A 19025-nucleotide genomic window follows, 5' to 3' on the forward strand; every position below is an offset into this window, starting at 1 on the left:
CGACTACCTTGTAGCTAGTATTAGGATTGCATTCCAGTTCATGAATAAGGAAATATTCAGCAAGCTGTTCACATCCTACATAAGGCTAAAACTACAATGTGCTTCTCAAGTCTGGTTCTTGCGCCTAAAGAAGTACAAAGAGGCAAGAGAAAAGGAAAGCAAGAGTGTTGCTACCAACATTAAGAAAGCTGAGCTGCAGGGAAAGGCCAGAAGCCTTAAAGTAATTGAAATGTGGTCATTGCGTAGAAGTGAACAGTTCTACGAGAGATGTAAGTATAGAGAATCCAGAGGATATAACATGAAAATTTGGAAAAAATGTAAAAAAAAACTTGTTAAAAAGATGTGAAGAGGTAATTTAACTGCATAAGAATTGTTGATGAATAGAATAAAATGAATTAGGACATGTTTAATGCAGAAAACAGAAGGAATCTTAAATAGCTGTGACAGTGAATGTTTAAGAGATGGGGTCCCAGAAGTGTCAACTCCCTCCCAGTACGGTACAAACTAACAATCATGAATAGGTAGTTACACAAACACACACACACCCACACACACACCAGTATCCATTCATATATATATATATATATATATATATATATATATATATATATATATATATATATATATATATATATATATATATATATATATATATATATATATATTCCTATGAGTCCGCGGGGAAAATCAACCACGATAAGTTCCCAAGTGCATTTTACACGAAAGTGCACTTGGGAACTTAACGTGTTTCATTTTCCCCGTGGACTCATAGGAATATACTTGATCACGGGATACTTTTCCAGGAGCTTCTGCAGCTCAGCTCTAAGGTTGCGTTGATTCCACTAATCTGGATAATCATAGACGCCTTTGGAGTGAGAAGCTCCTTGACGAGACTGAACTCCTGGTGATACATCGTCAAAGTGACTTATCACTTGCGGTTTAACTTCAAACAGTCGGAGTCCGGTAACACCTATATATATATATATATATATATATATATATATATATATATATATATATATATATATATATATATATATATATATATATATATATATATATATAAATATATATATATACATATATATATATATATATATATATATATATATATATATATATATATATATATATATATATATATATATATATATATATATATATATATATATATATATATATATACATATATATATATATATATATGCACAATAACATCTACAAATTGGATTTGTGCAAATGAGGCCATTGCTCGTTCGTGTCTGATACTACATGTATGTTCGTGTGTGTGTGTGTGTGTGCGTGTGTGAATGAATATAAGACCATATTTGAGCGTATCATTAAAGGAGGGAATAAAAGCACAGCTGAAGGGTCTGTCAGACTGGCAATACATCATTAACCGCTGAGAAAGCTGTAAATTATGCCATTTGTCTTGCTCAGCAGGTGTGACCCCCCCCGTCACCGGTGTGGCCTCGTCTATGTTCGACACATAGTAAGAAATGTCTTCATTCTGTTGACTTACAGAGATCTTGAACGTCCTAAGATTACTTTATTTCCTACGATAACTTCAGATGAAAAGACATGTTTTATATATACATATATAGCCATATAAAGGAAAAGTCCATATCTATGTTTTCAATTTTCTGATGGTAGTACGTACGTTCGTGACGCAGAACAGATCACAGACTATCTCGTATCAGAAATTCCATTCCATTCATGGGAGAGTTTCCTCACTTTTCATCACAGCTGGGGCAGGGTAATTGCTAGAGAGAATTATGTATGCGTCTCTAAACAGCTCCAGCATCATGACACTGGGAGCGTGTGTTGAGCCTCACTCCAGCAGCGAGGCGGGTCGTAGCCCAGCCAGAGGCCGAAGGTGTCACTGTTGTCAGGCAGGGGCGACAGGTACGAGGACTCCAGGTTGTCCTGGAAGACCCCAGGCTCCGAGGCGCCACTCAGGAGAGTCATCAGGTCGGAGTCTGGGGTTGTGTTTGCTATAGGTTGCTGGGTATTGCTAGGGCTGCTGATGGGCTTGTACTGCGTGGGCTGGGGCTCCTGGGATTTAGGGACGCTACCTAGGATACTGGAAAGGACCCAAGAACAGGTGTCCTGGTGGGCTTTACCGTCCAAGATGTCCTGGAGAGATCTGATGTAGGCGGAGGCGAGTCTCAGGGTGGTGATCTTGGTCAGTTCTGAGGCGGCGCGTCGACGACACACCCACGAGGGCAACACTCCACGCAGGCTCTCGAAGGCCGAGTTGATCTGCCGCATGCGGTACCTCTCCCGGGCGTTGGCCGTCTTCCTGCGGTACCGGGACAGAGGCGGGGGCCGCGGCTTGTGGCTCAGTGTGTCCTGGAGGTTCCAGTCACTATCACAGCGGCGTCGCGACTTCTCCGAGCGTGGTCGCAACCGATACTTCCCGCCAGAGATCTCATCTGTAGCGTTCCCTGCGCACTTACGGTCATTGCTGTCATTGTTGTTATCGTCCACTGACACTGCCACCTGTTCCTCCACTGTCATCTGATCCTCTGATTTCGCCATTTTTCTGATCAGCGATCATGTGCCTCTTTCACAGACAGGGGAAACACGCCGAACCATACCAGTGTTCTCACTTAGAATAAGGAATTTCACAAGTTTAATCAGTACTACGACTTCATCACCTGCAGTAGAAGAAAAAAAAAGAATCATTAAACGTTGTTACCAACATAAGCGACTTAATCCTCACTGAAAAATCCATCGGCAGTAGATTATTGGTCTTCAAAAGCAGTTTTCACTCCGTGACCACACACTCATCTCCCTCGAGCAGGGGGCCTTACCAAGCAGGTGGACGGTCGGGCGGGAGTACCACACGTATTCTCTGTCAGACGGACTCCAAACCACTGAGCAACTGGCGCCTCTGCGAGCCTCGCGCCACTAGGGGGGAACTCTCCTCCTCCTCCCTCCTCCCTCTCTCCTGTGCCGTCGTCTCCTCCCGGGACCCGCCACAATGCCTCTGACTCCTCATATGTTTTACTATTTCTAGTTTTTCCACCTCGTCTCTGGGGTTTCCTCTCTCTTCTTCAAGTGTTACCAGTTATTCAATGGCTGCATTACCGGAATGAGAGGTCTTTGAGGATTGGGCTGTGAGGTGAGACCTGTTAATGTCTTGGTTAAGTCACAGATTTGACCTGGTATGGGGAGGTCACTCCAGCCTTGACTCCCCACGGATGAAAGCTTTATACAGAAAAGTCATCGTGCAGGCTTGAAATATATAAAGAATACAGTTTATGACCAAATGGGTGAAAATGTCGAAGCTGTGACTGCAATGTACAATAGAAAGCATTGACGATCCAGAGAAAAGACACTGAACCAATTAAAGAATATAATCATATAACATCAAATAACATGAATGATAATCAACGCATGTTCGTGAACTGAATTAGTTGAACTTTACCAGAACAGCAAATTAAGACCGATGAAGCAGGTGCGACGTTTCTCACCACACTCTTCAAATTTTGTGGTAATGTCCAGTCGTATGTGTGTGCGTGTGTGTGTGTGTGTGTGTGTGTGTGGGGCGGTCACTTGCCTTTGCTGTCATCACTACCAGTTAACTCTTGAGTTCTGTTAAATTGTTAGCTTGTTAGCCTTGCTAGATCTTATCTGTGTTGTTCGATCATTTCAATCTTCAATGTAAGGGGGGGGGGGGGGGGGCTTCGTCATCTTAAACCTTAGTTTGGCTAACTGTTCACTAGTTGCTGCTGAACATGGTGTAGCCCCCGACCCCTTCACCGGTTCCGTTTTGAACATTTGTACCCTCTTGCTACACCCAGCACTACTGCGTAATGCTAACCTCTGCTCTTTCATATATCAATTTTGAACACGTATAACACTGCTCGTAAACACTGCTGAATAATGTTCATAACATTAAACTCTCACTTCCACCTGCATCCCCAAGAGAGAGAGAGAGAGAGAGAGAGAGAGAGAGAGAGAGAGAGAGAGAGAGAGAGAGAGAGAGAGAGAGAGGGAGATTGTTTATATATCTCGTGTGAAATATATAACAAAATTACTAGAGAGTTGTTCAGCGCTGCTACTTACAGCAGGTCAAAGTCAATCGTTGTCGTTTCATAATAAGTACTGTCCTCGCGAGCTGATGACTGTCATAACTTGTGCCGTTCGATGATCATCATGGAACATTTAGTCAGTATCATTTGACCACTCGGTAAAATTGGACTGACCAATCAAACACGGGATCTTCGTTCTAATTCGTTCATTTTGTCGTTATCAGAACACTGAACACTGAAGGAAAAAAAAATAATTGCCTTCAGGGAAATTCTATTGTGTCTTTCGGAAACTTCATTACTCTGTTGCCTTAAGGAAATTTCGTTCTAACGTGTTTAACGTCGTATTCAATGCTGATGTTTTTGATGTAACTTCATGCTGATGTCTTCAACTATAACTCCATAGGAATCATTTCAAGATAGTTTCATGCTCATGACTTCAATGTAACTTTCATTTGGGGAATTATTGTGGACTTTTCATATTGTTAAGACAGCTTTAACCTGTTCGCCTTCTGCCGTACATCTATAAATGGTAATTTTCAGATCTTATCACGAGAGATTAGGATGGTGATAAGGTTCCTCTTAAAATAGAAACGTTGTGGGCCAAAGGATTCTTTGGGATAAATTTTTCGAAGACGAATCATTAAGTGATGGTTATGTGTACAATTAAAGGCACCAGAGCAGATATGTATAATGTATCTTTTTTTTTACCATCAGGTCTTGTGCACAGAGTGTGAAATCAGTTAATTGCGCTCTAAAATTATCATAATTATCTTGGAATTTAGAACAAGGCTCATTTTGAATATGAAAAAAAAGAAAGAAATATAAACGTTCTGTAGTCTGGAGTACAAAGGTGCATGGGCAAAAATTCATATACTTGGCTTACAAAAACCAACACACACACACACAAACACATACACACCCACACACACACCTGCTGGCCTCAACAGGCTGGTGGTACAACATCACACCTGGGTGTTGTTGTGTAGGTATGATATCGCACGGGAGAGACTCATCACTACTCCAGGTTTGTGTGCATGTGAATGTGTGTGTCTGTGTGTGTGTGTGTGTGTGTGTGTGTGTGTGTGTGTATGTGTGTGTGTGTGTTCGGAGGAAAATAGTAGTCAGGGGATGACAGCGGTATGGGATCATGTACATGGGCAGGAGGGGTCCATGGAATGAAACAGACTTGGGTCTATGACGAAGTTGTCTACTGCAGAAGGAGGGTCTGCGAGCCAAGGAGGTCATGTACACCCGTTAACGAGAAAAATACACAAGCCCCGTTCCATGAATCTTACGGTCTCAAGGAAAGAAACTCGTCACATCATAATTATCTCTTTTTCTCCCCACACACACACACCATTGACGCTCGAAAGCTGGCCAAAAGCAGACCGGTGCTGTCTTCTGGGAGTTCCGAGCCTCCAACATCACACTTACTGAGCCTGGTCCTGTGTGGTCAGTGCGCTGGTCTTTGGACAAACAGGAATTCTATCTTGTTTTTCTCCTTGTTTGAGATTTCTACCGTACATCTTGTGTTGCTAGACAACGCCAGAGAAGCTATTTACTGCTTACTCTGGCAGGGAATGATGGGAGTCATATGAACAGTGGCCTTTTGCTTTTCTACGTTCTTCCAGTGACAAAATTTTCTCAGTAAAAAGTCTTTAGCAAGATCATATGTAAGGACACTTACTTTACTTCCTCTAGATACGTCAGACCACTCGTAATGGTGTTCAGATGTCCATGAAAGTGGACGTGATTGACCAGCAAACACCAAATATTTCGAAAATGATAGGCGAACTCTAAGGAGTGGATGGCTGGTGAACTCTAAGGACTGGATGGCGAACTCTAAGGAGTGGATGGCTGGCTAACTCTAAGGTCTGGTGCCGGAGGAAAGTCTACCCACACAATGGTGCGTGTGACAACCTCTCCTAAACTCCTGTGTTTGCAGGAGGCATTTGAGAACTATAAGAATGAGCGTCGCATTCCCAGACGTCCAGTCACAAAAAGGTACAAGAGAAAAACAGGTTATGATTCGCTATGATTCTATTACCGTGTTAACTTGCCAGTCGCAATTATTGCTATTATTGCCAAGTTGTCATAATTGCTGTAGTTGGTGGATCTACTGTCAAACATCCTAATTGTTTCAATACAATAATATCCCTGTAACTTTTTTTTTCCCGTCGCTTCGTTGCTGTTCGAGGCTGGCAATTGGGGTTATTTTTAGGGAGAAAGTCTTCCAAACTGCCGACAGGAGCCATATTTGGAAAGGAGTCTGAGGTAATTCCTATACGTTCGTACACTGTTAAAGGCCAAAGGTGCTTTGAGCTGGGATGATCTTGAACGTTATAATACACGTATAACACAGGTATACGTGACAGCTAAAGGTAGCATTATAGTGCTCCTATTGTTCGTGGATATATATATATATATATATATATATATATATATATATATATATATATATATATATATATATATATATATATATATATATATATATATATATATATTATCCCTGGGGATAGGGGATTAAGAATACATCCCACGTATTCCTTGCGTGTCGTAGAAGGCGACTAAAAGGGGAGGGAGCGGGGGGCTGGAAATCCTCCCCTCTCTCTCTTTTTTTTTTCTTTTTTTTTTTTAATTCTCCAAAAGAAGGAACAGAGGGGGCCAGGTGAGGATATTCCAAAAAAGGCCCAGTCCTCTGTTCTTAACGCTACCTCGCTATCGCGGGAAATGGCGAATAGTATGAAAAAAAAAAATATATATATATATATATATATATATATATATATATATATATATATATATATATATATATATATATATATATATATATATATATATATATATATATATATATATATATATATATATATATATATGACCTAGAATTAGGTAAGTCCTTTGATATTCACGTGCCTTGTATTGAGTCTCCATGCAAGGTGATGAAATAGTACAGGCATATATCTGAGGGCTCTTGGACATGTGTGTCATGAAAGTGCAATTCAAGGTAAATCTATCTATCTATCTATCTGTCTATCTATCTATCTATCTATCTATCTATCTATCTATCTATCTATCTATATATATATATATATATATATATATATATATATATATATATATATATATATATATATATATATATATATATATATATATATATATATACATATATATATATATATATATAGTGATATCTTCGAAGACGTATATTAATAAGTCGCCAGAAACATTAAAGATGAAGGCCAGTAACGAGTGGCTGGGCCTCCAGTACTGAGGCTTGTTAAGATAATAATGACCAGCGTAGCGGTACTGGGCGGACCTGGTCAGGTACTCACCTCCTTCCCCTCCCTCCTCTCCCAAGCCTTCCAGTCCCCTCCCCTCCCCTCTCCTCCCCCCTCCCTCCCCCTTCACTTCCCTTGACCCTCCCCCCCCCACTCTCTTTCTGTCAAAGAGACACCTGTCTGTCTGTGTCTTTCTATTTCCGCTGCCCATCTGCTCGTTGGCATTCCCATCTACTCTCTCTCTCTCTCTCTCTCTCTCTCTCTCTCTCTCTCTCTCTCTCTCTCTCTCTCTCTCTCTCTCTCTCTCTCTCTCCGTCCGTTCTCTCTCTCTCTCTCTCTCTCTCTCTCTCTCTCTCTCTCTCTCTCTCTCTCTCTCTCTCTCTCTCTCTCTCTCTCTCTCTCTCTCTCTCCGTTCTCACACACACACACACACACACACACACACACACACACACACACACATACACACACACATCTCTCTCTCTCTCTCTCTCTCTCTCTCTCTCTCTCTCTCTCTCTCTCTCTCTCTCTCTCTCTCTCTCTCTGTGTTCTCTCTTTCTCTCTCCCTCCTTAATCACTTTACGGTTCTCCACAGAGGTCATGCGCAACAATTCTTTAGGTCTCCTTAACAAATTTGTACAGTCAGCTGCAGAGCATTCCCTCGTACCCTCCTACCTTCTCCCTCACCTCTCCACCACAGTTCAGAGACAGCATTGCCACCACATCGTCTCCACTTCTACTGAAGAGGCTTGTAAGCTCTTGTCTCTGTACACTGTTCATCCCCTCGTCCCTTGTTCTGATCTGAATTTCAGACAAAACACTGATTTTATGCTTGTCATAAGAAATCTAGCAGTCCCGTAACTGGAAGGTTTATAGTTTGATAGTTACATGTATATCATATTACTTTGCCAGTTGGATACACTGCACCCACCTCACGCAGCACTGCCCTGTTTACCACAAACTGCATTCCCTGTAGACAAATGCACAGTAAGGCATTTTGCTGATAGAAATGTTAGACAAGACTATAGAATGCTTGGTAGTCATTATTAGACGTACAAGTAAAGAAAAGAACCTTGGAGTGATTATCAGTAAAAGGCATGAGATACATAAAGTAGTGGTGAGCTCCACGTAATAAAAAAAAGAATGGAACGTTAACTTTGTTAGAAATATAGATTTCAGAACGAATGACACATTATATGGTTTTTACAGGGTCTTAGCCAGGCCTCATTTAGAATACGTTGTGTACTTCTGGTCACCAAATTTATCAATTTAAGAAAAAAAAAATTTTTAAAAAAAAAGATGAACTTAAAAAAGCCCAAAAATAACTGTTTTCTCAAAGTCAAATGTTTATGAGGAAAGACTCGGAAACCAAAAACATTTTTTTCTACAAGAATACAGACTCAAAAGAGATATATCAGTTTTCAAAGTACTTGACAATTTCGATGATATAATTCACGATGATTTCTTCACGTTATAGAGGGTTGCTGAGGCCAGGAACAATGGCATGAAGTTTTAGAGGAGAAGGTGTTTGGCAGGCAAACGTTGGAATGAATTTCCAGGGCAGAAGCTGGGTTAGGGAGGGCAATATTTCCGGAATCAAAGTTTAGGACAAATACTTTAAGTAATACTTTTTTAGGAGTAAAACGTTGGGATTATTTTGGGAATCAAACCTTTAGGCTCTTTGTTTACCTAGTTTTTTTTGGGGTAAAATTTGGAAATTGCCCCTAATAGCCTTTCCCCATTTGAAAGCTGTTAAAAGGAGTCAATATTTCCAGGATCAAAACTTTTAGGGTCCGATAACTTTTTAGGGTCGTGTGTTCCCGGATAAATACTGTTTTTCCCTCGTCGTTCCCGTAGGGGGCTCAGAACGTTCCCCAAAACCTACCGTTTCCCCGGGGAGTAATACTTTTCCCCCAAACCCGGTAGCGTTCCCGGGCACAAATGGTTTTAATTGATAGCCCCGCCAGGGTCAGAACTTTTCCCTCTTTTGTTCCCCCCATTCAGTGTGTTGGGTCAATTTTGCTTTTCCCCATCCCCGAAAGGGCCCGGAGCAAACTTTCCCGGCCCCTAGAACTTTTGAACTGTTTTTGGGAGGCTTTTTCCCGGGGTCAAAAGGGGTTGGGTCAAAAGGTTAAGGAGTCTTGTTAGGAAAAAGATTTTGTTAAAAGATTTTTCCAGGCCTCAAAAGTTTAGGCCTAGTTTTTGGGATTTTTAAAAGCTTGTTAGGATAGGGAAACTGTTCCCGGGGAGTCTGCCAGGACCAAAGCTGTTAGGGGTCAATAGCCTTTTTCCGGGTTTAGAAAAGCTTTTCCAGGCAGTCAGATAGCTGTTCCAGGCGTAGATTGCTTTTTTCCGGGCCCTCCGGGCCCGGAAGCTCGTGGCCCCTTTGGTATGCAAGGGAGGGATTTTATTCCGGGCCCCTTCAGGGGAAAAAGTGCTCCTATTCCCCCGGGGGGAAAGAAACTGAATGTGTGGGGGAGGAGGACTTTTGGGTCTGAAAAAGACCTAGGCCTCAATAGAATCCTGCAGCTGTACTCGCGTTGCTGGTCCCGTCCTTATGAAGGACTCGCCCTTGATAGCGTCTGCACTTCTCATTCTGACCTTTTCACCCGAGCATCTCCGTGAAAATCGCCGTCATGCCATACGTACAGAACTATGATAAATGGATTCATTATCATTTTTACAAATTAATTGCTTTGCATTTCTTTTCTAACAATTTCACTGAGGAAAAAAGATATTTTTCTTACTCCTGACTAATCTTTATTTTCTTTCAACAAAACAGGTCCGGCTTGATAGTCACCTTCATCTCGGATACATTCCTGCTTTCTTTGATAATCGTGTGTCTATTGTCTGTAGATCTTTGTTGATTTTACTTTTCATTCTCTTCTATGGCGCAAGACACAGCTAGTGCCTGCCAGCGTGCATCATTTAGGCAGTGTATATCTAGCTAATTGGACAAGATGTGTACACAATCTGTCGAATCTAGGTAGAGAGGAGATGGGGCAAGGTGTCACCCTGCTGGACCATCTCAGCTAAAGGGTTGTACCATACTTGGATAGAATGGTTCAGGGAAAAATAGTACTGATGGACAGCTTTGGTAAAGACACATCTTCTCACAAAATTAAAAGCATTCTTGAAGTAGAGACTGACCAGGGGCTGATCCTCGGCAAGGTTATAGACTAAGGCTTGTGGAGCATGGGTTGCTACTTTATGGACGACAGGCTGTCGAAGACTAGTTACTTGATCTTCGGGAGGTGGCTGCTTCACCAATGATGAGTTTGACAGCTCCCCTGAGTACCAAGCACAGTGAACAGCGTTGCCTAGATGAACAGGTTTGATACCACCAATTTTCCTTCTTAATGCGCTGAGATAAGTACCGGATATAAAGGGAGAGGGGGTGAACGTCGCTGGGGCCTCGTTGCCGAGGCAAAGGTTAACAAATTTAACAAGATTAGTCAGAACGTTCACGGCGATTATGCGCTTGAGAGCGGGGATTAGCCAAATCTTTAATGTTAGTTTCGTACACTTGTGAAACCTCCGACGGAATCAGATGGGAAGGGTAAGGCCGCATTATTAAAACCTCTGGGTCGCTGGAAGGTAAAGAAAGGTTGGTGGGTTAGGAGCGTTAGTACTGCAATCAGTGTTGTCTCTGGGTGTACGAAGGGCTTGTTCGTCTCAAGGAACTTGAGCTATCGTAAGATTTCTAGTGTGTAAAGCGAGTCTTCACTGGTCACCATCCTTATTACACCAAGGAAGTTGCCGTCTTCTGTCTCACTGCTTACAAAGGTTCTGTTGCTGGGGGATCTGTGGGCGCCCGTTGTGTAATCGTACTGGCGAAAATTCATACACTGTTGGAGGCTACAGATTATGTTGTCATCTCTGAGGAATTCATATAATTCTTTGGAAAGTGATCAGTGTAAGGGACCTGCCGCTGCTGCAAGGGACAGCTAGGTGAGCATTGCCGAATAGGAAGTTATACTTGGCAATGAAATAAGTAACACAGACACACACACACACACACACACACACACACACACACACACACACACACACACACACACACACACACACACACACACATATATGTGGTTCATTGAAAGCTCTGTAACAGAAAGCATTTAAGTGTAGAAATGGCAAGAAACATATCAATGACAAGTGGATATTTATATAGGTTAGAACAAATTAAATGACTAGAGCAGTAAGAATGAAGACCTTATCCAGTATAGCTAGAATTGGGAGAGAAGACAATATATAGAATGCCTATGGTAGAAGGGCTATGTGGTGTGCAAAAATCATGAGAAAGGATCAATGGATCAATGTTTTGAGCTGGAGTGATTATACAGTATGTATGGTGTGTGGTAGTTAGCCTAGAAGATATATGACAGTATAGCTCAAAGTGCAACGAAGAGAGATGGATTGTGTCAGTAAAAGAGGTGATTAAGGTCAGAGAGAAAACAAGTGATGGCGCCAGAGGAATCATTTGTGATCGGATGCAACGGAACTGTTTTGGATGTGGAGTTGGAAGGTGCAAAAGCACGAGAAAAAGCAAAAAAAAAAAAAAAAGAAAAATGAAAAAAGAAACACTTATCAGCACAAATGTTTTTGTTTCACTTAACACAGTGGACATAAGATGAGGATTTATACTAAGCGAAGAGAGGATTTGTATGGAGCCGACCCATCCTATAAGAAGGGGAAGGAAATGAAAGACAATGAAAAAAAAAAAAGAAAATCAGATAACAAGCTCAGCTGACATGACCTCATCCATCATCGTAAAACATGATCCAATCATCAGCTGCCATCACCCAATGCAGCTTATGGTGGCATCAAGACATGACCTGCACCGCTGTAGGCAGCTATGGTACCTGGTTACCCCATGGCTACCATGGGTGGTAATTCCTCCCCGCATAGTTGAGAATGGTAGTAACGCAACAAGGAAACACTTGTGAGTTACTTCGGTAACTCAGAAAAAATCAACGTCGTCGTTGCTATGGTAACCTTAATGGTATGGTCGAGAGGATGGCTATGGTAATGACACAACCATAAGGGCGGGGTAGTTAGTTACGGGGCAACTCAGGGCGGCGGGGAGGGGAGGAGGTAAGTTCATACTGGTTAACTCAGATCGCCAAGGGTGGGCTGTATGGTTGTTAAGAGCTAACGAGGCTGGCTCGTGGTAAGCGAAGGTTGTCATGCTATGGTGGCAACTATGGGTCACTAATGAAAACACCGCGGGCAAACGACCTTGTTTGTATACTTATATCAAACTTCCTACGCTTATCTGCCATATCAGACGGTAGGCTCATAAGGCCTTATCAGACGGTAGGCTCATAAGGCCATATGTATCATACTGTACACACACACACATTATATAACCTCCACAAAGGGAAACAATGAGTAGATTGGTCTCGTCTCGATGTGCAAAAGCGCTTAATTCCTGGTCTCTTTTGTCGGTATATTCATTAGCTTTCGAGATCTCGCACAGAAGCTCGATAGATAGGGTTCATTATCAACGGAAATATACATGGCTTTTAATCTCATATATATATATATACATATATATATATATATATATATATATATATATATATATATATATATATATATATATATATATATATATACTTACTCTTGTTCGAGTCTTATCAGTAATTACAATAGAAAAATATCACACCATCTAATCTCTTAACCCTAATAAACCAATAGATCATCAATTAACGCAATAAGCTATACCTCAAAGATTGTCAGAATCTAATTGCTTATCCAGTAGTCATCAGCGGGTGGATCACCTCCGCCTCACCTGCATGCGACGGTGCTCCTATGATACCCTTGATTGAATATTCATAAGAGAGTAGAGGGAAGGGGCAGATCCATCTGCCGCTGGCTCTTATCAGATGTAAAATACAAGCGGGACTGGCCCAGCGTGGCCGACCTGCGCACCACAAGGTAATTGATTATGAAAGGTATCGGCGCCTGGATCTCACGAGTCTAAATGACTAGTGATAAAAGTAATGATCGAAATCCAGGTCGAGTGAGATTGCTTCGGAAAGGACGCCTCCAGCCGTCTGCTTAATGCCTCCTCTACGCATCGCTGTTGGAGTCCCTGAGATGAGTGTAGTTTCCAAGAGGAGTCGAATCTAAAAAGGAATGAATCCCTTTTACTATCTAATTTAAGGAGGAACTGATGTAGGGTCTAGAATAGCTGCCCTTGATGAGCAGGGTGTTCTGAGGTGTGGTTCATGAGACGTCTGAAGCAGGTATGAAGCAATGTGAGTCAATTCTCATCAGGACAATGGGAGATTCGTCCCGGCTCTGGAGTCCTGTTGTGACTCTACCTGGGGAATCTCTCTCTCTCTCTCTCTCTCTCTCTCTCTCTCTCTCTCTCTCTCTCTCTCTCTCTCTCTCTCTCTCTCTCTCTCTGCCTCTGTCTCTTTGTCTACTTATCGTTCTCTCTGTCTTCTTCTGTGCCTGTCTTTCTGCTCATTTCTTTTTCTGTTATTTCTGTCTTATGTCAAACAAAAGCCGAGTTCATACGTAGGACACTTCGAACCTTAGTCGAAGAAACTAATCCTCACTCGTTACAATTTACTGGTGCGTCCTCATATTGAATACTGTATAAAATTTTGGCTAACCTTCTTGAGAAAAAAAGGAGATATAGAATAGAGAGTAATGAGGCGAGTTACCAAGCAGATCTCCAGACTAAGAAGCGGCTTAGATGTCTTAAGCTTATTTGGCGTGGAAAAGAGAAGGTTAGAAGGTCATATGATACAAGTTTTCAGTATCATCTAAGACTCGGTTGTCTTTGTATAAGCATCTAATAGAGGCTAGATTTGTCTGATTTCATTCGTAGGTAAACGTTTTACTTCGAATGCGACATTCTTGCGTAGACTGGTTGTTTAACATGAGGAATGCTTTACCAGTGAAAGAAGTTGGAAACATATATCTTTATAGATACGTTTGGGAACAGAGCAGACCACCAGTGCTTCACCTCAAGTCCATGACTAACATTATCTCTGCCCTCCTTACTTGCATATAAGATTTACCTACATTTCTCCCTTAAGTCCCTTGTTTACTTGACCATTTCTTATGGTACTGAGTGTTTACGTCTCTCCGATCTTCTACCGCTATGTCAAACAGCCACAGGAGTACTCATTGCTCTGTCGCCATTTGCATTCCTTTGTATTCCTTTGTTTGTCTGTCTTTCTCTGACTTGGTCTTAAAACCGTAAGAGCCTACACGTGAGGCTGTTAACTGAACAGATTACATCGGCGGCCTTCGTATGAAGCTCAAGGTTCATTGGTGCTAACTGGTCTGAGGGGCTTCGACGTGAAGCTCTTAGTACGCTTGGAAGCCGAAGGACGGTAATATATCATCATCTGATGAGAAATTATAGTGTTTACTTCTATGATTTATGTTCTATATATATCAGGAAAGGGGAGAGAAAGAGCTAAACAAATATCTCAGACCAAAATTTAAGAAATGTGGTTACGAAGAGAAGAGAGAAGAGAGAAATGTGGCAAATAGGAACAAAATAGTAAAGAGAAGTTAAAGGAGGTGAGAAATGAGAATGAACAATGGTCGTACGAATGCTTTGAATTCGCGAGAAGTTTACTAATTCCTGTGGCGATGGGCGGAGGACGGGGCTATCTTGTTACATGGGCAGGGGGTGCAGTTAAGGCGGTTGGGGCCCTCCTGGTGCCGCTCCAGAGGAACGGTACGGAGGAGGTCTGCCTGTGGAATATTCAGGAGGTAAGAGGGAGGTTAAGGGGATGGGTTGCGTTCGAGAGAGAGAGAGAGAGAGAGAGAGAGAGAGAGAGAGAGAGAGAGAGAGAGAGAGAGAGAGAGAGAGAGAGAGAGAGAGAGAGAGAGAGAGAGAGAGAGAGAGAGAGAGAGAGAGAGAGAGAGAGAGAGAGAGAGAGAGAAGAGGTTATGCTACTAACACAGGTCTCGCCTACCCTCTCTTCTCATCTCCCAGTACATTTTGACCACCCCAGCTTTCCTTTTCTTCCTTATCAATTCTCTCTTCCCCGTGTCTCTTCTTGTTTCCATTCCATACTTCCTTCACCTTTTCCCTTCTCCCCATCTTATTTCCTCTCCCCCATTTCTCTTGTTCACCTCATCCCAATTTCGTCTTTTCTCTTCTTTGCAGCACGGTACCCCCATCTATTTATCTCTTCTCCTCCACATCTATTTCCTTCTCCCTAACCTAGTCTCCCTTCGCCTCTCTTACCTCCTCTTACACCCAGCTTTCTGTTCCTCCTCAACCCATTTTTCCCTCTCTTAGCTTTCTTTCTTTTCTCCCCATCCCACACGCTTCATTACCTCCCTCCCTCCCTCACCCTTCCCTCCCTGCTACTTACCCTCACCCCTGTTATCAATGCAACCCTATATTACCTCGCCTTGGAGTGTGAGCACCTCCCTTACAAGGGAGCCACTGCATCCTAAATCACAAGCTTACATTAGGAGCTACCATTAATCCTTCCTGTTCGATGATTAATACACATATAATCCTCACTTATCACCCCCGATGTGTATAATCTGGTAGAGTATAAATCAGATCTTCAATGTAGAGGGCCTCGCTCTCTCGGTCGCGTCATGAAGATTAATAGAGTAATATGCTCTTCGGAATTTTCTCTCCGTTAGAATGATAAGGGAGGAATTTCGGAGAAGTGATGTTCTTATGGGTATGAAGGGGAGCTGAGGTGGTATTCAGTCAGTCTGCTATCCATAAATCTTAAGGAAGTTCGCATACTAATGAACCACCATGACTTTTAAAGTATAGGATAATCCAGTGGACGATGAGAGTTTCCTGGATTAACTTAAGGCGTTTGTGATGCTCAGGCGTTGTGGATCATGAAACAGATTCATGTCATTTCGGACCCAAATCATGACTTGAAAACCTGTTTCCGTAGAGTGATGGTATGTATAATTGCCTCTATGGTCTTCGTATATACCGATCGTCTCAATAATGATGTTGAATGATGAAATGATTTTTGTAAATGATTCTCTCTTGTGATGAGTGAAGGAGGTCATTCCAGGGATATTATGATGTAATTCTTTTCAATTTAAGATGAAATAAACGTAAAGGAAGACTGATACCCACAACATTTTAGCAGAGAACTCCAGGTCAAGGTAATTGGAGGTAAAGTTATGAGCATCTCCCTCGACTGTTGGTCTGAGGGACGGGTTAGAGGAGGTTAAGTCTCTGGGATTTATCTATTTTCTTTCGAGGGTTCGTGAGAGTACGGCGGGCGAGAGAGAGAGAGAGAGAGAGAGAGAGAGAGAGAGAGAGAGAGAGAGAGAGAGAGAGAGAGAGAGAGAGAGAGAGAGAGAGAGAGAGAGAGAGAGAGAGAGAGAGAGAGAGAGAGAGAGAGAGAGAGAGAGAGAGAGAGAGAGAGAGAGAGAGTTAGAAGATGTGTAGGAGGTTACTTTGAAGAGGTGTGGGAGGTTACATTAAAGACGTGTGGGAGGTTATTTTAAAGACGTGTGGGAGGTTATTTCAAAGACGTGTGGGAGGTTATTTTAAAGACTAGTAGAGGCTACTTTTAAGACGTGTAGGAGGTTACTTTGTCTCAAAGCTCAGTCTAAGTTCTCTATCATGGTGGGGACGGTGAGGAGGGGCGTGGTGGCCAGGGAAGGAGGAAGTGCGTGATGGTAGTAGTGGTGAGGAAAAGGTATAGTAGCCCTAAGCAAGAGCGAGCAGACGAAGGCCCTCAGGGTCCGAATCTGTTAGTATACTCAAAGCCAAAGGAACAAAGAAAGAAAGTTTTATATCTTCAGACAACGTAACAAGAAACTGAGTTCATCAGGCGATATATTTACCCGTTGAACTCAGTTTCTTATAGCGTTTTCTGATGATGTAATGGACGAAAGATCTCGCAAATTTTCTCTCTTATTTTGCTCCTGTGATTTTTCGTGTATTTGTGATACACGAATATATATATATATATATATATATATATATATATATATATTGGAAAGGATCACAATTTTTGCGCGTGATCAAGATATTCCTATGAGTCCACTGGAACTTTTGGTGTTTCGTGTTTCATTTTCCCCGTGGACTCATAGGAATATATATATATATATATATATATATATATATATATATATATATATATATATATATATATATATATATATATATATATATATATATATATATATATATATATATATATATATATATATATTATATATATATATATAGACAAATATTCATACAGGTTATATAAGGGAGAAATTACAGCTAAGCTGAAACTTTATGCTGAGCTACACAATCATAAAATTTTATGGTGAAATGTTTATTGTTAAACTCTTCAAGTCTTTGTTCAGCTTTATATGGAATATTCGAAAATCCCTTAATGTGAGTGGCTGTGTATATTTCCTAAGGGATCTAAATCTGTCTTAAAGAAGAACTTGTGCTAGAAACATCAGACCCTCTCTCTGATCATAGTTCCCCCAGAGGGCCACTCAAAGGGTATGGGCTGCACCCTTACTGGCCTTAAGCCTGGCACAGGCCCCTTGTGTATAGACGCCCCTCCCTCCCCTCTTCATCCCCTATCCAGCCGTAAATCAACTGATAACGAGGACGGCGATAATTGGCGAACACCCCCAATTGAATGTTGCTCTTAGGGGCGAGCTGATACCACGGCGTCCTTAACAATGGCTGGGGACCGTGGCTGCGGCTGATGTGGTACAACCTGTCTGTGGTTGTGTTGTGATAATGGGAAAAAAAAAAAACACGTAATGACTCTAGCTGTGTTGCCAATGTTCAAAATGGCATTCAGCTTTAACATAGTGTAGTTCAAAGGAACGAGACTAGTCCTATGATGAAGAGCGTGCTAGCACGGGGATAATGGTAATTCTGAGATCATGTACCATCTTCTGAACGTCTTTCAAGACTATTACTGGTGCTAATATGAACGGCCCACAACATGGTTTTGCTAGTGATATCACTGGATGGCCAAGGACGCTGTTATATTCCTGTTATGAAAAGAAATATGCAACATGCTACTGTAGAAGTCCTGTTTTAGAAAAGACTATATCACCATACATATGTTACTATTACTGTGAACGTCCCAGACACAGCGAAGCTGTCATGACTGACCGCAATAGAGTACGAGAAATGATGAGTCGAACGATGCTCCAGTATTCTGAACCAACTAAAGGATGTACAGTCCTGATTTTCAGTAAGCGAACCATCTAATTTCATTAACTCACATTTAGTTGAAAAATTTGGGATGAGAGAGAATCCTTCCTCACCAGGGGTCCAGCAAATATATATATATATATATATATATATATATATATATATATATATATATATATATATATATATATATATATATATATTTTTTTTTTCATACTATTCGCCATTTCCCGCGATAGCGAGGTAGCGTTAAGAACAGAGGACTGGGCCTTTGAGGGAATATCCTCACCCGGCCCCCCCCTCTCTGTTCCTTCCTTTGGAAAAAAAAAAGAAAAAAAAAGAAAAATATATATATATATATATATATATATATATATATATATATATATATATATATATATATATATATATATATATATATATTGGTGTAAAGCCTTAGGGAAAGGAGGAGAGCATTGTAAGTGAATACCTGTGATTCGAAACGCTTCACTTGTTATATTCAGCGTTCCAATATGATGATATTTCCCTCCATGATATCATGATTTTAATGAC

General features: G+C 41.4%; 1 pseudogene; it reads right to left on the reverse strand.

The window, feature by feature from the left end:
- Positions 1 to 1152: 1152 nt before the first annotated feature.
- On the reverse strand, positions 1153 to 3067 carry LOC139755266 (uncharacterized; annotated as a pseudogene).
- Positions 3068 to 19025: the final 15958 nt, after the last annotated feature.

Source organism: Panulirus ornatus, chromosome 19 (genome assembly GCF_036320965.1).
Source record: "Panulirus ornatus isolate Po-2019 chromosome 19, ASM3632096v1, whole genome shotgun sequence".
In the NCBI taxonomy this organism is placed as follows: domain Eukaryota; kingdom Metazoa; phylum Arthropoda; class Malacostraca; order Decapoda; family Palinuridae; genus Panulirus; species Panulirus ornatus.